General features: G+C 40.4%; 1 protein-coding gene and 1 pseudogene across 1 annotated transcript in view; both read right to left on the minus strand.

Annotated features, from left to right (window-relative positions):
• LOC126633340 (uncharacterized) overlaps positions 1-26797 on the minus strand; it is a 95323-nt gene that overhangs the window by 11899 nt on the left and 56627 nt on the right. The window lies entirely within an intron of this gene.
• LOC126633338 (uncharacterized) lies at positions 19861-22271 on the minus strand (annotated as a pseudogene).

Below are 26797 nucleotides of genomic sequence, written 5' to 3' on the forward strand. Positions count from 1 at the left end.
ACCTTGCAGGCTTCGAAGATGCCCTTCCAACCCCATGATGTATTCTTGCCCCTGCCAGCATCTTTGAAGGGTTTCCCCGGAAAGTATTTATCCCTTAGAATAATAGCTAGAAGAGACGCTGGATTTTGGGTCATCCGCCAACCGATCTTGGCAAGGAAAGCAAGGTTGAAACATTGTAAATCCTTAAAGCCTAAACCTCCAGACTTTTTTTGTTTCCTTAGGCGGTCCCAAGAAATCCAATGAATCCCCTTTCTTTGGTCATTACCTCTACACCAATAGTTTTGGATTGCTTTCTCCATATCCTTGCACACCCTAATGGGGAGTTTAAAGCAGCTCATGGCATAGTTTGGGAGCGTCATGGCAACTGCCTTCACAAGAACTTCCTTCCCAGCTTGGGATAAGAATTGCTTAGGCCAACCCGCCAATCTAGCTTCAATTTTATCCCGAACCTATGCAAAAATAGCTTTTTTGGAGAGTCCAAAATCAGCCTGCAGCCTGAGATACTTCCCGAAACCCTCCTTAGCTTGAATACCCAAAGTTTCCCCAATTTTCTTTTTATTCCATTTCGTGGTAGAAGATCTAAAGAAGATCGAACTCTTGGATAAATTAATTTCCTGCCCAGAACTTTTAGCATACACTTGCAGAATATCCACAACTTCTTGTGCCTCCTCAACCGTAACATTTCCAAAAAGCACATAATCATCTGCAAAGAAAAGGTGCGTTATTGGGGTACCATTTGGTGTCACTTTGAAGCCGTGGAGGGCTCCACGTTCCAAACCTTTCCGGATCAACATGGAAAAACCTTCAGTGCAAATTAGAAACAAAAAAGGGGATAAGGGGTCCCCTTGTCTTAAGCCCCTTTTTGGTAGGATATAACCCGTCGGGAAACCGTTAACGAGGATGCTCAATGATGCAGAGGAAACACATTCCTTGATCTGCTTTTAGAACATCGACCCAAACCCGAACTTGGCCATCATAGAAAGGAGAAATTCCCACTCCACACGGTCGTAAGCCTTTGCCATGTCCAGCTTAATGGCCATCCCTGCCTGATTTTCCTTCATTTGATAGAGCAAGGAGTGTAGAATTTCGTGACCACAAGAATGTTGTCTTGTATTTGCTTCCCAGCAACAAAAGCAGACTGGTTATCTCCAATCACCTTCGGCATCACCTTCTTAAGTCTATTAGTTAGCACCTTGGCAATGATCTTGTAAATAATGTTACAGAGAGCTATGTGTCTGAATTGCGTCATTTTTTTCGGACATTTGACCTTTGGAATGAGTACCAAGTTGGTGTGGTTTAGTTTCCAAAAAAGGGTGCCAGAGTGCCAGAACGCTTTGACAATTTTCATCACATCCTCCCCCACAGTTGTCCAGTGGTCTTTATAGAAGCACCCAGAGAAACTGTCCGGGCCCAGAGCACTCATAGACTGGATTTGGAAGGCTGCCTTCACAATTTCATTATCAGAAATCGGTGCTTCCAGACCACGGTTATCCTTAAGGTTTAGTCTTGACTCCATACATTCTTCAACCTCCTCAATGTGGCTGGGCCTACAAGACTGAAATAAATATGTAAAATAAGAAGTAGCAGTTTCACATATTCCTTTTTCAATTTCGTGCCAAACCCCGTTGGAATCTTCCAACCCTTTAATCTGATTGAACATTCTTCTTTTCAGCGTTTGAGCGTGGAAGAACTTGGTGTTTTTATCACCATCTCTAAGCCATTGAACCCTAGATTTAGCTTTCCAGTAGGCTTCTTCATTCTTGTGGGCAGTCCTCAGGTCCCTTTCTTTTAGTTTAATCTCCTCAGAGGCAAACAGGTCGGAAGTATAAGCCATTTGGATTTCCTCCTTTAGCTGGTGGATTGAGATCTTAGAATTCCTTCCTTTGTCTCTGTACCATAGCTTTAAGCTTCTCCTGAGCTTTTTCATTTTTTTTCACAAAACCGAAAGGCATGGGAACCGCCAAAGTTATCTCCCCAGTCACATTCCATAAGATTACGACATTCATCCAGTTTGCTCCATCGAGCATCATAGGAAAAAAAAAATTTCCTCTCCACGCCCTACCTTTCTCAGAGAAGAGAAGAAGCATAGCATGGTTGGAACCTTCTAGCACCAAGTGCCTGATTTTGGTGTCAGGGTAAAGATCGGACCAACCCATAGTAACTAGCCCACGATCAAGCTTCTGTTGTATTGGTAAAGATTCTCGATTATTCATCCAAGTGAAAGGATAGCCTTCATATTCCAGGTCCATGAGTTCGTTTCTAGCTGCAAACTCTCGGAACTCTCTCATGCTGGAAGCTGGTTTATAGTTGCCACCTTCCTTTTCTTCGTTGTAGAGGATATCATTGAAGTCCCCAATGAGGAGACAACAATCTCTGTCTTGGTCAATTCGTTTACTTAGTCATTTCCATTGTTCCTTGCGCTTCTTCTCATCAGTACTAGCATAAATGGCAAACAGACACCAGTGGTGCTTTAACATTTCATCCCAGTTTTAACTTCAATCATGAACTCCTCAAACTTCAGAAGAGTAACCTGAGAGACATCTCTCCAGAACACACAGAGCCCACCGCTGATGCCTCTTGGTTCTACAGCGAACATGTGCTCCATTCCTGGACTCATTTTCAGAAACTCGTAGCGACTGCTTTTATTCTTAGTTTCCAGCATGATCACTATGTCGGGGATGTGAAGCCGGTTCTGTTCCAGCAGATTGTCAACTGTCAGGTCACCCCCGATACCTTGACAGTTCCAAGTGATTAGCTTCATGGGGCCTTGGGAGACCTCTTAAGACTGGTCTCCTCCGCCTCAGCTAGTAGGCTTCTTCTTGGTTTGTTGCTTGTCGGCTCTAAACAAGGGACTGGCCCATATATTCCACATCCTGGTATGAACGCTTTCTAGCTTTATGGTCTTTCATCACAACCTCAATGATTGGCGTCAATTTGAAGGGATCATCATCCTTAGGTTTATCATCATTTGTCATTGCCTCTCCTTTAATCATTTTGTCTGGCTCGTCCCTTCGTCCAATAGCTCTAAAAGCTAAACCCTCATCAGCATCAGGCTCAACATTTAAATCAAAGCTCTGTCTGGTTTCTGATGATACGCCAGGCGCATTCGAAGGGACTTCCTGCTCGGGAGGTTCAAGGAGGATAATGTGTTCCGCTCTTTCAGCAACTTCTCCCCCCGGTCCAATTAGTCCAGCATCATATGTTATTTCTCTGGCTATTCTGACAGTCTCCTCTCCCTTCCTTTGGCTCTGGATTTTGGAGGCTAAGCCTAGATTCCCATTCCCAAGTTTGCTCGATGACCATCGAGGTTTACTTGGAGATGTAGCAGTATCAATTTCGTCTTCATCCACCTTGACTGTGCATCCACTTTCACTAAGAGCTCTAGATCCTATTTGTTGTGTTTGACTTCCTATTCCAGAGGCCGTGGAGGAGCGACTTTACCGCCGGCCCCTATCCAGATCGTCACTTTGATCTTTTTTCCACCTTTCCGAGCTTATTCGTCCTCCGTTTGACCCTTGTGATACCCTACTTCTTCCATCAGAACTCAAGGGGTTTCCACGCATATCACTTGTAGCATCCAAACCCCGGAAAGCAAAATCTTCTTTCATCTCACCTGAGTTTACACCTTCTTCCATCCCAGCAACCTGAGTTTACACCTTCTTCCATCCTAGCAACCTGAGTATCATTGCATCTTTTGGTTGCATGACCCAGCATTCCACAAGCTAGGCAGTATTTGGGTAAACCTTCATATTTAAACTCCACCTAAACCTTGTTGTTATTGGGGAACTTTACGAAAGTCCCCCTCATAAGGGGTTCACGAACATTAAAGCTAATTTTCACTCTAAAGAACCTACCAATATAGTCCCGACTACCGGACTTGTCCACTCTTCTAACTATACCCATCAGTCCTTCAATTGATTCAGCAACCGCCTGAGTCATGCTGAGCACCGGTACATTGGGCATTTGAACCCAGAAAATACCAACAGTTAGAGGAGCCCACCGATTTAGACCAGGTTCCGTTCGATCCGCCACCATAACCAGGTCATTTTTTAAAGTCCACGACTGGTCGGACTCCACCACTCTTTGCAGATCTCGATGTCCCGCAAATCATGCTAGAAATCTGCGCTCACTCCCTCTCGACCCCTCCAGAGTGACATGAAACAATCAATGAAAACTTCCTCATTCACCTCTTTAGAAGTGAGCACTTCAGCTATCACTGGAGTCCTAGGAGATCACCTTCTACATCTTTCCTTACAATATTGATGCCTCCTCGTTCTTTTTCAGACGCCTCAACTTAGATCCAAATCTTGAGCCCAGATCCTCCATCTCTCGCTTGTTGTTACTCCCTGCCATGGAAATAGGAGATCCACTTCCCACAAAGGGCCCTGTGTTCCCATATCCACTTTGCTATCGCTCCACCACAAGATCTGGAAGATCCACCCACGGATTTGCCAAAATCTCAGAAAGCCCACCCGAATCTTCACAGCTTCACCCGCCTTAGTAAAAGCAAAATCGATGTTCTTTGAATTTGTTCTCTGGGGGATGAGCTACACAAACCTTCAAAATCAAGGCACAATGGAGATCAGCCCCAACAGATCTCAAGTCGTTTGCGACTAGCGGCGCACCATACCATCCTCCTTTCGTTTCCTAATTAATTTTCAATTCAAAACATTTCCAAAATATAAAAAATTAAATTAGAATAAGTTTGTGTGATAGCTCGTCCATACTTTTAGGATTTTACTAAATTTAGAAGAGTAAAATGATGAAATTGCCCTTAGAGACGAGGAGGATGATTTTCGTTGACTATCATGTCATGTCATGTAAGACTCGTTTGCTTGGCATATCCTCGTAGTACTCATCGCTTTGAATGCGTGGGCATAAATAGAAAGCAATTTGGAGTTATAACGAGGAAATTATTAACGTTTAAACTCAGGGATATTTTAGTAATTTTATTCCATTTTAGAAGGCTTTAGAAAAATTTGAACCAATGTGTTGTGCCACGTGTGTAGCTGAGATGAAAGATAAAAAGAAAATGGACGGCTGTGATGGAAATGAAGGATTTGATAAGAAGGAAATGAGAAGGAATTGGAAGAGGGTGACCAATCAAAGAGAAAGAAAGGAAGGGAAATGAGAAGGAATTAAAGGAGGGTGACCAATCAGAGAGAAAACAAAGGAAGGGAAATGAGAGAAAGGGCAAGCGGGGGATCCCTGACCCGAGCGACCCGACCCGGCAGTGGTGTGGTTTTTCGACGCCTTACATGGCGTTTTACGGCGAATTCCCGCCATCCATCACTTGGAAACAACTCCTTAGACTCCCTTATACCAATTTCACCCCAAAGATTGGAAAATTTGGCTTTGATTTTGCTAAACCCACACCGAAAGGTGCGACAGGTTTAGCCTTGAATCTCTAAAACTTGAAACAATTTCCTTCAACCACCACCACCAATACACTTCCCTTGAACCAAGGAACCATGCCCAATCATTTTTTGGGACATCGGGGTTCGATTTGGCAGCGATTCGAAGAACACCCATATTAGGGTTCCGACGGATTCGAGACGAATTAGAGCACTTCCTAGCCAAATTGGACTTGGCCACAGGTATAAAACTTGCTCTACTTATTGAGATCTTCATTTCTGTAAATTTTGGTAATTTTTTGAAATAGTTAGATTTTTCCGATGAGCCGGGGCGGCCAACCACCACCCACGGCGGCACATGCGGCGGCGCGTGGCCAAAGGGCCGCCGATGCTATTTACAGGATAAATTAGATGCCTTGAGTTCAGTTTTGATAATCGTATGACGTAGGTTGATCGTGGGAACCTAAATTCCCTACGATACGTTAATGGGTCAATATGTGAATCGACAATCCTACCGTTGGATCGTCATCAAACTTTAATAGGTTATTGTTCGTAATATTTGAGGACCATAAGAACTTACGGATAGGCAATCTGTTGTACGGATCTTCCTGAATTGGATTTGTAAGTTCATAAAATAAAACGTTAGCCGCCACTTGGTTTTGGCAATTGGCTGAGATCCGACCTTTGGATGATTCCGAAACTTTAGGATATTGTTCTAGAAAAATAATGTGGATCTTTCGAAGGAACGGATCGGAAATCTGTGATACAGATCTTCCACATCGATTTACGTTGGAATGTGTTTTATATAAATTATGTATTTTCTCGATAAGAATTCTGAGATGTGGGTTGATACTTGTTCTAGGCGCCGATCATTCATGACGCCTCGATGTGTGTGGTAGGGAGTTATAGCACGGACTCCAAGTCAGTGGGCTTCTATTTTCTCTATATATATATATATACATATACTTCCCAGAAACTGTTTAAATGAACTTGTGTTTTAAATGCCATGTCATGAATATATTACATTTTTGTATTCCATTAGTCTTATTATGCATAGTATTGAATGTTGCTGCGGAGGTTCAGGTAAGTTCCAGGTGAGTAGATTATGATGGTATTGGTTGTATTGGTTAGAGCTATGCGTAGAGGCATTTAGAGTTCATTATCCAGCACCCTGGTGTTAGTGCTCCCACATGTGGCCAGGGCATAATCCTTCACATGATGTTCACCTCCCGCACCGCATGCTCACCTTGGATCCAAATTTGGTGCACAGTACTATCGTACAGACCACAATAGGTGGTTCCGACTTGTAGATAACCCGACATTTTTCGCACAGTCTGCACATGATCGTAGCATTTGAGTGTACTTATTTACACCCAGTCCTGTCGTACAGACCACAATAGGTGGTTCCGACTCGTATGCAGGTATACTTGATGAGCTATGGATTCAATCGTACAGGTCACATTAGTTGACTCTGACTGACATATTATTTTATACCGATTCATGATGAGCTATGGATTCAGCCGTACAAGTCACGTTAGGTGACTTCGACTAACATATTTTTTATATATTGATTTAGAGCTCCTAGATTACACATTTCATTGCTAAGACATTTTGACATGGCATACTTTGATTTTCACTGCTTTTGAGCATAATTTTTAGTTATATGTATATATTGATATTTTCTGGAAAATTATACGGGTTTTACGGTGAGGGGTTATTATATTTGAAAAGAGAAATTTGTTTTCAAAACATTTGTTTTTGCCCACTCACGTTTTCTGTTTTGCACCCATCCAGGTTTTAGTATCTGAACGATCGTATCGAAGAGAATTTTTAGCAAATCTCAGGATAAGTGGCTACCTCTGAGGGTATAATCTTTATTCACTCTACTGTACTTACTTATACTCTAACGTCACGTGTGAAATGGGTTCATTCCCGCTCACCAGCGCACTCTGGTATTTTAGGCACTCTTAGGTTTAAATTTATTCACATTTTCCACATTATTACACTTTATGTTTTCGTCACATTCCAGGTGTCGGCCAGCATAACTCGATTCAGATTCCTTGTAGACATCTCGGGTCGGGGTGTGTTAGTTTGGTATCAGAGCATAAGTTAGGCAGTATTGCATTCATCACACGTGTGATGTAAGCCTTTTAGGTTCTCGAACCTAAATATTGAATCGTGCTACCTCATCAAATACGAAAAATGTGTTAGTTTTTCCCAAGTTTTGGGCAGTTTTGCTAACTCGTCAACATTTTAGAAGATTACTTTGGCGAACACTTTTAGACTTAAAGCGAAAAACTTCTCTGCCAAGGAAAATTTTAAATTTGAGACTAGTTGATGGTCCTAAAGCAGGGTTAATGTATCCATAACGGTGTATCACCAGGGATCTATGAATCAATCCTGTCACTACTCTTTAGCCATCATTATTAAACCTTTTGAGGTTGGAAATTAGAAATAGTTTTGGTTCCTTGACAGTGTCCGTTAGATTACCACCTATTAGAATTCTTATGAAGAATCCTCTTCTCTGCCCTTTTTTATACTATGCGTGGCATGCCTCCTGCTCGTATCTTAACTGGGCAACCTTCTCTTGCAAACAATCCCTTCGTCGCTAACTACTCTCGTCAAGACCCCAGAAATGTCTTGAGAGGCAATATGGTGCTACAAGGGTAGCGCTCGATGGAAGAACATCTTGGGACAATCACTTTTAGTCCCTGATAACATTAATCTTTCCAAACGCACTAGCGATTATTTCGGATCTTTAGGAGGAAGATCGACTTCCGTTTAAGTCCGTTCTAAAGTAAATTGTTAGAAAATTCTTTCTCTGGCCTTAGGACGTTTCAGCCAACATTAGTTTCCAGGTTTTCTTTTGGTGTTGTACCCGTTATTTCGATGAGTATAGGCATAGGTGTACGAGTTGTTACACCTACGGTTAGTAGAAATCCCCGAAGTAGAAAGTATTTTTCTAGAATTAATGAAATCACCTCACTGGACCAATTCCTTGCCAATCGTCCAAAACCAACTATCCGAGCAAGTTCTAGTATGTAATTAGTCTATGGTGGCACTATTAATTGACGATACTGTTTGATATCTTGGAATTGTCAACCAGTATTCAGGCGGTATGATTTCTGATACTGGACATATGCTAGTATCTAGAAGTGATACCGTTATGCCAGAATGTCGGTTTATAGTTTCAGGGTAGCGTATAATATCAAAATATCGTATATGCGTCAATTAGTGGCGTGACGGGCAGACTGATTAACTGTGACTACTTGAGCCGAAGAAACTAAATCGTGAGAACTTGGGATGCCAGCGCATGCGAGAAGTAGAATACACCAGTGATTCATCTTGTTAACACCACATTTATTTTCCCTATTTCTTATCGATCAACTCCTATATCAGTTTTCCTTGTGACTTTTCGAACAAGTCCTACTTCATTAAAAGAACTTAGCCACTATAGCTTACCGATTAGGGAATTACCCAATCAAACACTTATTCTAGGGAACTTCAAACTTATTCCCGAGGGCGAAAGATTGAACCTTAGGTTTGTACCTAGACATTTGTAACCCTAGTTTGCCTCCATGGTCTGACGAATTCATAGTGGTCTTATCGACAACCTTCTCATCTCCGTCGGCAGTGAGACCAAATTCTCTAAATCCCTACACTCAGCTTTATACAAATTTCTTAAACATTAGTTTCATTTAGATTAGTATTTTTCAGGAGAAGTGATCTCTGCAAATGATATTCTTTTCTTTTCCCAAAAGGTTGTAGCGAAAGAAAGTTGAAATTCTCACATAGTATTAAGAAATTTCAAGATATCTTTGGTTTTGTCGATTTTATCAACAATTGGTTAAAGATTGTTCGACTGTAGTGTTTTTCTCACTCACAACTGAGGAAAGTTATTTCGTAATGAAGTTGGATATGAATAAAGTTTCTAACAACCTAAGTGTTGTTTCACCTCATCTTTATTCTACGTCTTTCAATAACGTTGATCATTCTGAAATCCATGATGACGTGTTCTTTGGATGTTTTAGTTGTGCAGAGGCAGCATGACGGATTATCACTTATAATTCCGTGTAGAACTATTCGGAATGAGCCATCTTATCTATGACTTAGAGTCAACATTTACCATTTTGCTTGAAAACCGAATGACATTTCTCTATGGAGAACATGTCCAAAATCTTTATTAACTTTAGATTTCTCAAGTACATATTCATCTGAAAATAATTTGATTGTTGACTGTGACGGTGGAAGAATCTGGAAAACGTCTATTCTAACATTATTGTACATCTTCTCGTTTGTGCAAACTTAGTTATTGTTTACCACCGCAAAAGATATCATTACTCTTGAACATTTCCAACCATTCTTATCCCATTTTAGTTGGAGATTACCAACATTAATTTGACATTATTTCTGAATTATCAAGAATTGTTCAAATGATTTTAATCACTTCTTGTATCCGACCGGAGATGGGGAATCATCACTATAAGCTCCTTTTATGAGCTATTTTGTACATGTAGAGAATGTGAAAATCAATAACCATGATGCTGAACCAATGCTACACTCATGTGGTGCTTCAATTGGTGGTAACTTTACTTAAGTGGAAGGCAGTGTTCTTTCAGCCCCCAAACCTTAAAGTCCGTAATGGTGATGAATTATTTCCTTAAAATGGGCGCTGGAATTTCAACAACAAGACACTTGTGATACTAACTAAGATAGAACAGTGAGTTGTTATTAATTTCTCGGCACCCTGTGATCTAAAAGCCCTTGTTCGTGATCTAATCAAATGTGGAGATGTGAAAGGAATTAAAATGGAGGCACCATTTGATGTGGTTGAAGAGAATCCACATTCTGGATGCGCCCCGCCTTTGGTTAGAGTAGAAATGATGTTTGAGGAAATAAGTCCAAACTTCATGGACAACCACAGTTTCTTCTCTGTTTGCTTTCGGAAGAGGATGGCATTATGAGAAAGCTGCTTCTAGACTTCTATACAAGTTCAGGCAAACAAAAACCCAACCAAAGTATCATCTTGATGTATTTATATTGCACCGTACTTCGCGTTTTATTTCCAAGCTTTTGGAAGTCTTTTTGAAGGTTATGAGTATTAGATTTTGTTTAGTATCACATTTCCACCCCTAGACTAACAATTAGATTGAAACAAGTTACTCCAACCTTAGTGGACGTGTTACATTTGGTTCGCTCCACCATTAGTTTGGTTGCAAAATACCATTATTTTTATTTTAGTAGTTTGTAACTACGGTTACAATTTTGGCTTAGCCATGATACCATTGGAGCCGATATATAGAGATTTTATGCACTATACATGATTGATAGACACTTACTCTTGTTAGAGTTATGTGTAATTGCGGTTACATTCTTGGTTATGAGCATGGCATCGTTTGAGTAATGGTATAAATATTTATGCGCAGTATCTGATTTTTAGAAGAGTATTGTGAGCATGTATTTGAATGATCGAGATTGTGACATGAAAATTTTATGATATGGACGATGTTGCCTGAGAAGGTAGTGCGTGAGCACGATTAAGGCTTTGTTCAGGCGATGTATGCGTATTTCCCAATGATGGGCAAAATGGTAATATTGCACCTTCGGGAATTTCTTACTTGTTTGTCGAGACGACAATGAGTCATTGGTATTGCGGGCTGTAGACTGTAATATCAATAACTTTTTGTCGAGTTCATTAAGCAAGTGAGCAACTAGGTCCGTTTACGAGAGCACAGGTGAAATCTTTCTATGTTCGGTCTTTGATTTTAGTGCAATTACTTTAACTTTATGTTATTATTTATATATACGTAATTTGACATTATGTTTTTACATATTTATTTTTGACTTGATGTTTTCCTAAAGGATTTTATATTGAAGTATTACATTGAAGGAGAAGGAAAGTATGAGCTAAGAGGCATGAAAGAGAAATGATTGCAATCTAATAGCGACGGAATGACATTCTCTTTTATGCAGCCGCTCTAACTTGATATCTCCTTCACGTATTTATTTTTCCACAATCTTTCACTACTTTTGTATAGCAAATGGTTTTAAATTTCGGGGATGAAATTTTTTAAGGTGGGTAGATTGTGATAGCCCGTCTCGACTTTTACGATTTTATTAAATTTAGAAGAGTGAAAGGACGAAATTGCACTTAAAGACGAGGAGGTTGATTTTCGTTGACTACCATGTCATGTCATGTAAGACTCGTTTGCTTGGCATATCCTCGTAGTACTCATTGCTACGAATGCGTGGGCGCAAATAGAATGCAATTTGGAGTTATAATGAGGAAGTTATTAATGTTTAAACTCAGGGATATTTTAGTAATTTTATTCCATTTTAGAAGGCTCCAGAAAAATTGGAACCAATGTGTTGTGCCACGTATGTGGCTGAGATGAAAGATAAAAAGAAAATGGACGACTGTGATAGAAATGAAAGATTTGATAGGAGGGAAAGAAGAAGGAATTGGAGGAGGGTGACCAATCAGAGAGAAAAGAAAGGAAAAGAAATGAGAGAAAGGGGAAGCGGGGGATCCCTGACCCGTGCGACCCGACCCGACGGTGGTGTGGTTTTCCGACACCCAACACTGCATTTTACGGCGAATTCCTGCCATCCATCACTTGGAAACAACTCCTTAGACTCCCTTCTACCAATTTCACCCCAAAGATTGGAGAATTTGGCTTTGATTTTGCTAAACCCACGTCGAAGGGTGCGACGGGTTTAGCCTCAAATCTCTAAAACCTGAAGCAATTTCCTTCAACCACCACCACCAATACACTTCCCTTGAACCTAGGAACCATGCCAAGTCATTTGTTAGGACATTGGAGTTCGATTTGGCAGCGATTCGAAGAACACCCATATTAAGGTTCCAACAGATTCAAGACGAATTGGAGCACTTCCTGGCCAAATTGGACTTGGCCATAGGTATAATACTTGCTCTATTTATTGAGATTTTCATTTCTGTAAATTTTGGTAATTTTTTGAAATAATTGGATTTTTCCAGCGAGCCTAGGCGGCCGACCTCCACCCACGGCGGCACCTGTGGTGGCGCATGGCCAGATGGCCGCCGATGCTATTTAAAGGATAAATTAGATGCCTTGAGTTCAGTTCTGATAATCGTATGATGTAGGTTGATCGTGGGAACCTAAATTCTCTACGATACGTTAATGGGTCAATATGTGAATCGATGATCTAACCGTTGGATCTTCATCAAACTTTAATAAGCTATTGTTCGTAATATTTGAGGGCCATAGGAACTTACGGATTGGGAATCCATTGTACGGATCTTCCCGAATTGGATTTGTAGTTCGTAAAATAAAACGTTAGCCGCCGCTTGGTTTTAGCAATTGGCGGAGATTCGACTGTTGGATCATTCCGAAACTTTAGGATATTGTTCTAGAAGCATAATGTGAATCTTTAGAAGCAACGGATTGGAAATCTGTGATACGGATCTTCCGGATCGAATTACGCAGAGATATGTTTTATATAAATTATGTATTTTATCGATAAGAATTCTGAGATGTAGGTTGATCCTTGTTCTAGGCGCCGATCATTCACGATGCCTCGATGTCTGTGGTAGGGAGTTATAGCGCATACTCCAGGTGAGTGGGCTTTTGTTTTCTCTATATATATACATATAATTCCTAGAAACTGTTTAAATGAACTTATGTTTTAAATGCCATGTCATGAATATATTACATTTTTGTATTGCATTAGTCTCGTTATGCATAGTATTGAATGTTGTTGCGGAGGTTCAGGTACGTTCCAGGTGAGTAGATTATGATGGTATTGGTTGTATTGGTTAGAGCTATGCGTAGAGGCATTTAGATCTCATTATCCTGCACCTTGGTGTTAGAGATCCCGCCTGTGGCCGGGGCACAATCCTTCACGTGATGTTCACCTCCCGCACTGCACGCTCACCTTGGATCCAAGTTTGGTCCACAGTCCTGTCGTACAGACCACAATAGGTGGTTCCGACTTGTAGGTGACCTGCGATTATTCGCACAGTCTTCACGTGATCGTAGAACTTAAGCGTACTTATTTATACCCAATCCTGTCGTACAGACCACAATAGGTGGTTCCGACTCGTGTGCAGGTATACTTGATAAGCTATGGATTCAGCCATACAGGTCACGTTAGGTGACTCCGGCTGACATATTATTTTATACCGATTCATGGTGAGCTATGGATTCAACCGTCCAGGTCACGTTAGGTGACTTCGACTGACATATTTTTATATATTGATTCAGAGCTCCTAGATTACACATTTCATTGCTGAGACACTGTGACAAGGCATACTTTGATTTTCACTGCTCTTGAGCATGATTTTTAGTTATATGTATATATTGATATTTTCTGAGAAATTATACGGGTTTTACGGTGAGAGGTTATTATATTTGAAAAGAGAAATTTGTTTTCAAAACATTTGTTTTTGCCCACTCACGTTTTCTGTTTTACACCCCTCTAAGTTTTAGCTGTTGAACGATCGTGTTTCAACATGAGACTTCTCTCAACCTAGCTGCTTCAACCCGAAGCAGAAGAAGTAGAGGAAAGCACCTCTTCACAGAGGGAGTGGAAGGATCAAAAGCCGTCTATCGCGATTGTCGAGACTTCCTAAAGCAACGTCGAGAGAATCTCATCCACATAAGCTCGAAAATCAATGACCCAAGAGTTTCTGAAAAACTCGGTCCTCTTCCACGACCCAGGCCAGCAGCCAATCTAGGGAATGGGTAACAAGTCCCAGAAGAACATGAAGGTACAGGGGACTCGGAAATATTCCGACATACTCACTCTAGGAGTCAGTGTGGCGAGTCCAAGGAAAAATCACGCTATCTTGATCAAACTTTCCTACTTACAAGAGGCGATGGGGACTTACGGAAGAAAACTTCAATGGTGCACGACTCCACTCAGGACCCCCTTGTCCTACAGCTCATAGAGGAAGTAAACAAGTTGAAGGATGAACGTCAAGCCGAGATACCTGACTGGAACCAACCCAGGCCTGGCCCCCTCACAAGAAGGATCCTTAACACCCCCTCCAAGCAAAGACAAAGCAAAAGCTTGACTTACAACTCTATACTTGAAAGGAAGACCCGATTGAACACCTTAACCTCTTTGAGTCCACCATGGTATACCGGAGACACACCGACGAAGAACGGTGCCTTCTCTTCTCCTCCACCCTCTCTGGTGGAGCTTTAAACTGGTATCGCCATCTTCCACGTGAGACGGTAGACTCATTTGAAGAGTTGAGGAAGCTGTTTGTCTCTCAACACATCTTCCAGACTGATCGCTTGCATTCTGCAGATGACTTGTACACTATTCGTCAGAAGCCGGACGAGTCATTACGAAAGTATGCTGGCTGCTTCAGCCATGAGTATTCTCGCTGCGCTGAGGCAGATGACAAGACCGCCCTCAAGGCCTTCACGGCAGGCTTACGTGACTGTTTCTTCAAGTACATGATCAATGCCAACACTTGGAAGACTTACTCTGAGGTAATGGCACAGCTTACAACCATGCCTCCGCCGAGGCAAGAACATATCAAGGGAAACCCCCTACAGTCACCCCTTATCAGCAAGTAGGGAGTGGAGGCCAGATCCAACCAAATGATAAGACTTCAACCTTCCAAACGGTAGCAGCACACCCCCATGCCTCATTTAATGCTTCGCCAAGTCAGCAGACATATCAATCCCAGGGCAAAAGGAAAGATTTTCATCCTCACCAATCTCATTTTAATAAAAAGAATAAGGGGCACTATCGCGATAACTCAGGATATCGTCACAATAACGCCCATCCCCAGGCAGTCAACGCAGTGGGCCAATCACGTGTCAAGACAAGCCCTACCCCGAGGTATGAGACATACACACCATTGAACGCTACATGCGCGGCCATCTACCCAAGTATAGCTCACCTGATACCAAAGCCAAAGCCAAGACAGCCAGATTACAAGTCCACGAAGAACACAGGCATGTTTTGCTGCTACCACGAGTATAATGGCCATGATGGCGAGAAGTGCATCATCCTCCGTGATCATATTGAAGCTTTGGCATGTGAAGGAAAAATTGATCAATTCCTCCTTCACCCTCCAAGGGATAACCGTAACCAACGTCAAGTGAATGTGATATATTCCATAAGCGACGGCACACCCATGTCTGAATCTTCCAATAGGGCTATGAAAAACAGTGAACGAACTTTGAGACCTGGCCATCAAGTGTTTCACGTGGAAGACATCAAGGGAGGCAAGTATCAAAAGCCTAACTGGGATCCAATATGTTTCTACCCTGAGGAAGAAAGAGGTATCATCTACCCTCATAACGACCCGTTGATCGTGGAGGCTCACATAGCAAATTTTGATGTGAAACGAATCCTGATATACACAGGTGCTTCAGTCAATATCATGTTTGCTGAAGCTTTCAAGGCACTTAATGTAGCTGAACACTTGCTCGATCGCTCGATTTCTCCTCTGATAAGCTTCTCTGGCGATATCGTACAACCTTTAGGGAGTATACACGTACCCCTCACCATTGGTACATGCCCCTACACAGCTATTATTACCACTAACTTCCTAGTGGTCAATTGCCCGACGGCATACAATGTCATCTTCGGGCGCACAGGCATCAATGATTTCAAGGCCATGGTATCCACACATATGTTGTTGATGAAGTTTCCAACCCCTTTCGGCAATGGATACATCAGGGGAGATCAACTTAGTGCTCGATCATGTTACAACACTTCAGTTAAGCAACAACACCTGCATGTCCCCAAGGAGACCCTTTCTATACATAACCAGGTAGTAAAGACCAGTCCAGATGAAGCCAACTCGGATCTTCATGATAGCAACAGTCAACCCGACGACCCTCGAGATGACTCCTTCACCCAGCAACACAACCTGCTGAAGAGTTAGAGGATGTCTCTATCTCCAAAGACCATCCAGATCGCATGGTGAAGATTGGCACCACTTTGTCACCACCCCTTCGGTTGTCGCTGATCTCCTTTCTACAAGAGAACGCCGAGGTCTTTGCTTGGTCATATAAAGATATGCCGGGCATCTCTCCTGATATCATCTGTCACCACTTGAGTATTGATCCTAAGACCAAACCAGTAAAACAAAAGCGAAGATCTTATGATGTTGAACGATACGAGGCGATGAAAGCAGAAGTTGAAAAACTCAAGGACATAGGCTTCGTCCGTGAAGTCAATTACCCAACATGGGTAGCAAATGTTGTCCTTGTTAAGAAAAATCCGACCAAGGAAAGTCTCCTGCTTCAAAAGGTCTTGTGGAGAATGTGTGTCGACTACACCGACCTAAACAAATGATGCCCAAAGGATAGTTTCCTTCTTCCTCTCATTGATAGACTTATAGACTCTACGGCAGGGTGTGAGCTCTTGAGCTTCATGGACCCTTATTCATGATACAACCAAATCCTCATGAACCCCTCAGACCAAGAACATACGACCTTCACTACTGACAGGGGACTATATTGCTATAAAGTCATGCCTTTCGGCCTAAAGAATGCAGGAGCAACTTATCAGAGACTGGTCAATTCAATGTTCGCCGAACAGATTGGGAAGAGCATGGAAGTTTACGTTGATGATTTGCTAGTCAAGAGCAAACATGCTGACCAACACATCACCAACCTATCTGAAACTTTCACCATTCTAAAGAGGTATTGAATGAGGTTAAACCCCAACAAATGTGCCTTCGGCGTGGGCTCTGGCAAATTCTTAGGCTTCATGATTAGCCAACGAGGCATTGAAGCTAACCCCGAAAAGATCAAAGCAATCCTCGACATGAAAGAGCCAGTAACTTCAAAAGACATCCAAAGCCTTACTGGCAAGGTGGCAGCCTTAACCAGATTCATCTATAAGGCCACAGACAGATGTGCTCTTTTTTTCAAAGCACTCAAGGGAAATAAGAAGTACATTACATGGATGGAGGAATGTGCCAAGGCATTCAGGAACCTCAAAGAGTACATGAGTAAAGCCCCTCTGCTGTCCAAACTAGAAGTTGGTGACACTCTCATTATCTATCTATCGGTTTCGGCTTCAGCAGTCAGTTCTGTTCTTATTTGAAATGACAGTAGGGTCGAAAGGCCCGTCTATTACGCTAGCAAGGCCCTACAAGATGCGGAGATACGATACTCCAACATTGAGAAATTAGCTCTAGCATTGGTCATGTCTGCTCGAAAACTTTGCCCTTATTTCCAAGCACACGCCATCATCGTGCTTACCAATCACCCTCTTCGACAAATACTCCAGAATCCTGACACGTCTGGGTGAATGATCAAATGGGCGATAGCATTGGGTGAGTTTGACATCTCCTACCAACCAAAACCAGCCAAAAAAGGTCAAGCTGTAACAGATTTCATAGCTAACTTCACATATCCTGTTGACATTGCTTCTACACCTGAAGCAGTAACTTCGTTACCATCGGAAGCTCAGAAGATAGAATCAACAACCCCAGCATGGAGTCTGTATGTTGATGGCTCATCCAACCAACAAGGCTGCGGAGCAGGATTAGTCCTAACTACCCTCGACAAAGTGGCGATGGAATACGCTATTCGTTTCAAATTCAAGGCATCGAACAACGAGGCCGAATACGAAGCCCTTCTAGCAGGCTTACGTTTGGCTAAGCACCTCGGGGTTAAACGAATTGATATCTTCAGTGACTCCCAATTAGTGGTCAACCAAGTCACAAACAACTTTGATGCTAAGGATAGCTCCATGGCAGCATATCTTGTGCAAACGCGACTTTTGCTCAAGCACTTCCACTACCAGATCACCCAAGTTCCTCGAGCGGCAAACAGTCATGCAGACGCTTTGGCTCGCCTCGCCTCGGCAGTGGAAGACAAGATTGGGAGAAAAATTCATGTCGAATTGTTGGCAGCACCAAGCACCATGGTCACGGAAGTGTGCAATTTACAACAAAGAGATAGTTGGATCACCCCAATTTATAAATTCCTTGCTCATGGCACCCTCCCAATTGACAAAGTCCAAGCTAAGCAGATTCGATACAAGTCTGCCCGCTACCTGATCATTAATGACCAACTCTACAAGCGCGGTTTTACCCTGCCATACCTAAGATACCTTACACCTGCAGAGGCAGAAATTGTCCTTCGGGAAATACATGAAGGAGTTTGTGGAGATCATGCTGGGTATCGATCCCTAGTACACAAGACTTTTCGCTAAGGATACTATTGGCCAACACTCCACCAAGATGCCATCAGAATATCTCGCTCATGTGATAAGTGTCAACGCTACGCAACTATCCCTCACTCCCTTCCCGAGCCGCTCACACCTATGATCAGCCCTTGGCCCTTCGCCCAATGGGGACTTGATTTGATCGACCCAATGCCTGCAGGGAAGGGCAAGTCCCGCTATGCAATCGTTGCAGTTGACTACTTCACAAAGTGGGCTGAAGTAGAACCCTTGGCAACCATTACTGAGGCAAAAATAGAAGACTTTGTATGGAAGAACATCCTATGCAGATTTGGCATTCCCAATGATATAGTCACGGACAATGGGCGGCAGTTCGACAACAAGAAGTTCAGGATGTTCTGCTCTAAGTTCAACATCAACTTATGTTTTGCCTCTCCAGCCCATCCTCAGTGTAATGGACAAGTCGAGGCCGTTAACAAAATAATCAAGCGCACTCTGAAAACTAGCTTGGACAAAGCTAAAGGTTGTTGGCCAGAATTCGTACCCCAAGTTCTTTGGTCATACCGCACTTCCTATCGGACATCCACATGAGAAACTCCATTCTCACTTGCTTTTAGTACAGAAGCAGTTGTCCCGGTTGAGCTTGAGCAAGCAACATACCGAATCCAGAACTACATGCAGAGTGAGAACGACAACCAACTCACCCTTAACTTGGATCTAGTCGATGAACACAGAAATCAGGCTCACTTGAGGAATGTCGCTTACAAGCAGCGCATCTCCAACTACTAAGACTCAAGGGTCAAACCTCGCTCTTTCCAAGTGGGAGACTAGGTACTGAAGAAAAGATTACTCTGTGATAGAGTCCCGAGTGAAGGAACACTCAGTCCTAACTGGGATGGACCGTTCAAGGTCGTCGGCATCAGCCGCCCTGGCTCCTACAAGCTCAAAAGCTCCGATGGCAAGACCCTTGGCCATCCATGAAATGTTGACCACTTGAAGTACTATTACAAATAGACTCGCATTGTACAAGTGTTAAGCTACAGTCGTTCGGCATCCTATGTAACAAAGACCATTTGGTATGAATTCAATAAAGAGGTGATTTAGCCAACTCGGCCCTAAACTCTTTTACATTCTGAGCAATGAAACACTCAAGTGTTGAAGCTTCAACGCAAATGTTTCCAATACAAAATAAAATCTAAGTATGTGTCAACAAGACTATACAAAGGATCTATGCAAACATAGCCAAACATTCATTAATGATAGGGCAAACACTTGAAGCTTGATAATGCAAACACTTGAAGCTTGATAATACAAACACTTGCTTGATAATGCAAGCATTCATAAACATCCAAAAAAAAAAAAAAAACTCTCAGGCTTATAACATGGCACATGCCATACAAACAACAAACTAGTGCAGGTAGAGTACATGCAGAAAGTGAAAGCACTTCTAGTCATCCTCATCTGAGGTTGAACCCCTGATCATATCACTCTGAGTCCTACCGCCATTTTCTGCATCTCCAAACTCATCATCACCCTGATGACTCTGCTCATCAGCACTAGCCTCATCGCCAGACTCATCTGCACTGCTATAATAAACTGCAAGGTCGAAGGTTTTACCTTTTCGATGATGCTCATCTATTTCTTCACGGTATTTTCGAATAACGCTTCCATCATAATAACGATCGAGGACAGCCATCCACTTCATTTTTTCAAAATGAACTTCCCGGGTACAGCGAGGTCTAAGGACATGGAGAAAGGCCTGGGAACCCAAGAACTCCTTCACAGCAGCTTCCTTCTCAGTCTGGATCCTACTCTTCAACTTAGAAACCTCAACCAAGGCACTATCCAACTCCCCTTTAACCTTGGAAACCTCAAGCATATTTGTCTCCAACTGTTTCTTAGTCGCATCCAACTGTACCTTGAGTCTCAAGTTCTCACCATTCCGCCTCTTCAAACTCTTAAAATGTTGATCCTTAACTTGGATGGCCTCAGCCAAAGCTTTGCTCGTCTTCCTGGCATCATTCACAAGCTGCTTATTCTCTTTCAATTTCACCTTGCACCGTTCAGCCTCTCGCAGTCTGTCGTGATACTCAGCCATGACCTGCATGACAAGACGATCATCACTACTAAAATAATGCTAATAAAGATGAGAAAACAAGGAAATGACGAAGTAACACTCACATATGAAGACAGCTTCAACATCCGGTCGCAATCCGATTCATCTTTAGCTAAAGGCTCTCCGAGCTCATCGAAATTGAATCGACGCCCTGCCAGGCAATTGTTGATATACCCAAAGTCCTTTGGCCGCATGGCAATCTTCAAATCCTTCCAAGGGACACTGCCAATCTCTTCCTTATCTTTACCCTTGCTGCTAAAACTAGGATCACCTTTCTGCCCAATGTCCTCCCTAACTGGAGGAAAGATGGGATTAATAGTAGGAAAATGGGGCAGCAATCGCCTATCTTCCCCGGCAACTATGGCAGCAGCACATCCAATGGCCTCAGCTTCAGCTTTTTACAAGGCAGCAACCTTGAGGACTTCTTCTCGAGACTTAGTTTTAATGATTGGTCTCACTCGGTGCTTGTGAGCTTCCTTGTGAAACAGGATGTCTTCTGAAGGAACTAACATGGGCACTCTCCTTTTCTTGGTGCTAGTCTCCACTTTCTTGCCCACTTTTTCCACTGAACAAGGAAAATCAAAGTAAAGAATACCACATTATATATCCAAAAAAAAAAAAAAGGAAGAACAAGGATCAAGTGAAGGATACAACTTACTCGCTCGTCTCTGGCACTCGGAAACTAAGGGCTGGAAATCGTACTTTCGAAACAATGGTCGTAGCTTACCCAAGTGTCTATCTTCTTTGGGCACCCTCAGCACTTTCTCTACATCAGCTAGCTCCTGTCCGCAGAGTTTGATGGTGCCTCGTGTCACTGCATAAAGAAAAATCTTAGAAGCAAGAGAAAATCACAACAATAGCAAATAATGAGAAAATGGATACATTACAACCTACAGTCTGGAAGTGAGTAGGCACACGTCGCTCAGGCGTGACACCCTTAGCATGCTCCCAATCATTATAAAGAAAGCACCAACGTTTCTTCCATGTGTAGTACGCCTTTCTCTTATCAAAGACAACACGCTCTCTCGCTCCGACATGCACATTCGGCATAACCAGTACATGCTTTCACCGGGCGCATCTTATAACAGTAGCGCCACTGATGGAAGGAAGGCTCACCTAATCCACACTCCATCCAAATAATATAAAACCTGATCAAGGTATCCCAGAAACCAGGGTTGAGTTGCCCAGATGCATAACCAATAAAAGACTGCATCTGTTGCAACCACAGATGCAAAGGTAAATTGACCCCCAAGGTCACTAATGTCTGGGTATAGAACATAACATGACCCTTGGGCGGCTCAGAAGGCAATTCTTCACAACGCACCAAACGTATTCCTACACTACGGGGGATACTACATGATTGTCTTAGGGCCTCAAGCTGCTTTTCGTTATCTAACAAGTTATTTTCCAAATGGTCCGCTGTGAACTCAGAGCGAAATATGGGTATGGCGTCACAAACAACCCCCTCACCCACTAGCATGGAGGAAGAACCAATATTGGCTAAGGTTTGACAATTGTGAGGATCAGAACGAAATATGGGTATGGCGTCACAAACAACCCCCTCACCTACTAGTATGGAGGAAGAACCAATATTGGCTAAGGTTTGACAATTGTGAGGATCATCCAACGTTTCTTTCGTACCAGACTCTAACAAAGGCCATGAAGACCCTGACATTAGGCCTGGCAATTCCTGACACGACTCGATAACCCGATACGACACGACACGAAATTAACAGGTGTTCGGGTCGACACGATAACGAAACAGGTCGTTATCGGGTAACCCGATAAGCACCTGTTAAGATAACGGGTTTGTTCGGGTATACACGTGGGTAACACGATACACGATAAGCAGAATATTAATTTAATAATTTTATAACCCTAAAAAAATACTATAATAATTATATACATTAATTTAACAATTTTATACCCCTAAAAACTATAATAATTATATATATATATATATTAAATTAACTATAATAATTATATATATATATTAAATTTTAAATTAAATTTTATACCCCTAAAAACTATAATAATTATACATACAAAATAAATAGATTTAAATCTACTTAATAAATATATATACACACACACACACACACACCATTGAACTTCATGGGATACGAATTATACGAAACTAATTTCAACGATCCAACCGTCAAACATGTTTGTATATACTTCGAGATCGCATACGCCAAAAATTGCAAAAAACAAACATTCAGAGAGCAAGTAACGGGACAAAACTTTTCGACGGTTATAAACGAAAAATCACGATTTAACGGTCATTTTAACTCTGATTTTGATGATTTTTTACAACTACACTCCTTGACCCTATATGATACAATGATTGAATTCGATCTTCAATTTAAAATATTTACACTAGTGGATACCACAAAATCTTATGTTATACTTAATAAAAGTATGAATAAACTCTTAAGTATTAGTGAATCTATTGTTTTGATGGGATACTCATTCTACGAAACTAGTTTCAATGATCCAACCGTCAAACATGTTTGTATATACTTCGAGATCACATACGCCAAAAATTGCAAAAAACCAATATTCAGAGATCAAGTAATGGAACAAAAGTTTTCGACGGTTATAAACGAAAAATCACGATTTAATGGTTATTTTAACTCCGATTTTGATTATTTTTTACAACTACACTCCTTGACCCTATATGAATACAATCAATGAATTCGATCTTCAATTTAAAATATTTACACTAGTGGATACCACAAAATCTTATGTTATACCTAATAAAAGTATGAATAAACTCTTAAGTATTAGTGAATCTATTGTTTTGATGAGATACTCATTCTACGAAACTAGTTTCAATGATCCAACCGTCAAACATGTTTGTATATACTTCGAGATCGCATACGTCAAAAATTACAAAAAACAAACATTCAAAGATCAAGTAACGGGACAAAACTTTTCGACGGTTATAAACGAAAAATCACGATTTAACGGTCATTTTAACTCTGATTTTGATGATTTTTTGCAGCTACACTCCTTGACCTTATATGAATACAATGATTGAATTCGATCTTCAATTTAAAATATTTACACTAGTGGATACCACAAAATCTTATGTTACACTTAATAAAAGTATGAATAAACTCTTAAGTATTAGTGAATCTATTGTTTTGATGGGATACTCATTCTACAAAACTAGTTTCAATGATCCAACCGTCAAACATGTTTGTATATACTTTGAGATCGCATACGCCAAAAATTGCAAAAAACAAACATTCAGAGAGCAAGTAACGGGACAAAACTTTTCGACGGTTATAAACGAAAAATCACGATTTAACGGTCATTTTAACTCCGATTTTGATGATTTTTTACAACTACACTCCTTGACCCTATATGAATACAATGATTGAATTCGATCTTCAATTTAAAATATTTACACTAGTGGATACCACAAAATCTTATATTATACTTAATAAAAGTATGAATAAACTCTTAAGTATTAGTGAATCTATTGTTTTGATGGGATAATCATTCTACGAAACTAGTTTTAACGATCCAACCGTCAAACATGTTTGTATATACTTTGAGATCGCATACGCCAAAAATTGCAAAAAACAAACATTCAGAGAGCAAGTAACGGGACAAAACTTTTCGACGGTTATAAACGAAAAATCACGATTTAACGGTCATTTTAACTCCGATTTTGATGATTTTTTACAACTACACTCCTTGACCCTATATGAATACAATGATTGAATTCGATCTTCAATTTAAAATATTTACACTAGTGGATACCACAAAATCTTATATTATACTTAATAAAAGTATGAATAAACTCTTAAGTATTAGTGAATCTATTGTTTTGATGGGATAATCATTCTACGAAACTAGTTTTAACGATCCAACCGTCAAACATGTTTGTATATACTTCGAGATCGCATACGCCAAAAATTGCAAAAAAAAACATTCAGAGAGCAATTAACGGGACAAAACTTTTCGACGGTTATAAACGAAAAATCACGATTTAACGGTCATTTTAACTCCGATTTTGATGATTTTTTACAACTACACTCCTTGACCCTATATGAATACAATGATTGAATTTGATCTTCAATTTAAAATATTTACACTAGTGGATACCACAAAATCTTATATTATACTTAATAAAAGTATGAATAAACTCTTAAGTATTAGTGAATCTATTGTTTTGATGGGATACTCATTCTACGAAACTAATTTCAACAATCAAACCGTCAAACATGTTTGTATATACTTCGAGATCGCATACGCCAAAAATTGTAAAAAACAAACATTCAGAGAGCAAGTAACGGGACAAAACTTTTCGACGGTTATAAACGAAAAATCATGATTTAACGGTCATTTTAACTCCGATTTTGATGATTTTTTACAACTACACTCCTTGACCCTATATGAATACAATGATTGAATTCGATCTTCAATTTAAAATATTTACACTAGTGGATACCACAAAATCTTATGTTATACTTAATAAAAGTATGAATAAACTCTTAAGTATTAGTGAATCTATTGTTTTGATGGGATACTCATTCTACGAAACTAGTTTCAATGATCCAACCGTCAAACATGTTTGTATATATTTCGAGATCGCATACGCCAAAAATTGCAAAAAAGAAACATTCAGAGATCAAGTAACGGGACAAAACTTTTCGACGGTTATAAACGAAAAATCACGAGTTAACGGTCATTTTAACTCCGATTTTGATGATTTTTTACAACTACACTCCTTGACCTTATATGAATACAATGATTGAATTCGATCTTCAATTTAAAATATTTACACTAGTGGATACCACAAAATCTTATGTTATTATACTTAATAAAAGTATGAATAAACTATAATAATTATATATATATATATATATATTAATTTAACAATTTTATACCCCTAAAAACTATAATAATTATATATATATTAAATTAAATTAAAAAAATTGATGACCATTGGATCGGCTGAGATTTAATCTTATGTTATTATACTTATTTTTTTTCATAATTATTTTGGTAAAGTTCTCATAATTTGAATGATTTTTAATGTTTGGTTTTTCTATGCTTAGTTTATGCAGAAGAGAGTTATGACGTGGAAAACCTTACTGAAAATATCATCAACATAACTCTTGAAGGCAATAGATCAAGCCAAAGTTCCAATGTAATTTCATGATGATCGATGTAAATCGAGGATTTTGTAAATTGAGGTTTAAACTTTTGAGAAAGATTTCACAACCTTGAAAACAAAAACTGTTTCATTTTGCATATCCTTGCACATTTAAAATTTGTAATAGATTAGTAGTGTATGTATTATTTTTTTATTAGGCTCTTATTTTCGAGTGTATATGTGGTACTTAAACGACAAATGTGTTTTAATGTTTTGAAGTAATATTTATGTGGCAATGTGTGGTATGTGCAAATTTAAGAAAAAATATATATTTTTCTTAACGGGTCATAACGGGTCGGGTCACTTTACCCGTTTGGTAAAGTGACACGACCTGTTAAGGACCCATTAAGATAACGGGTGTGACACGACACGACCCGTTAAGATAACAGGTGTTACACGAAAACGACACGAACACGACTGACACGACCCGTTTGCCAGGCCTAACATTGCAGGCTCAAACCTAGAGCTAGAGCTAGGGGAGCCCTCATCACTAAGACTTCCAGACTCCAACATCTACAACAAACAGCAACAAACTCTATCACTACATGAAGGATCAAAACATAAGGAAGCTCATAGGGCATGAAGAAAAGCTCAACCAGTTCATTATGTTCTTAACAAAATACATGAACACTCAAACAATTCAACAAGAATGAAAACATCCGATCTAGTGGAGAAGACTACCAACCTGAAGATGGTGCAGCAAAGCAATGCCAGAATCCCTCTCAAGTAAAAAGCACTTTGTCTTAAAAAATCACTGCAAATGAAGGTAAGATAAATAATGGAAACTTATCCTTCTTATATATAGTTCAATATGGCTATTGACATTCAAAATTCAAATTCAAACCATGAGAAAGCTCTACATGGAAAATTTTCAAACTTCTAACACTAGGGAGTTTCAAATTTCAAATATTTCAGTTCCCCCCTTCCAAAAAAAAAAACAAAAAAAAAACAAAACAAAACAAAACAAAACAAAAAACAAAAAACAAAAACAAAAAAAAAACAAAA

The sequence above is a fragment of the Malus sylvestris genome, chromosome 8 (assembly GCF_916048215.2).
Source record: "Malus sylvestris chromosome 8, drMalSylv7.2, whole genome shotgun sequence".
Taxonomy (NCBI): Eukaryota; Viridiplantae; Streptophyta; class Magnoliopsida; order Rosales; family Rosaceae; genus Malus; species Malus sylvestris.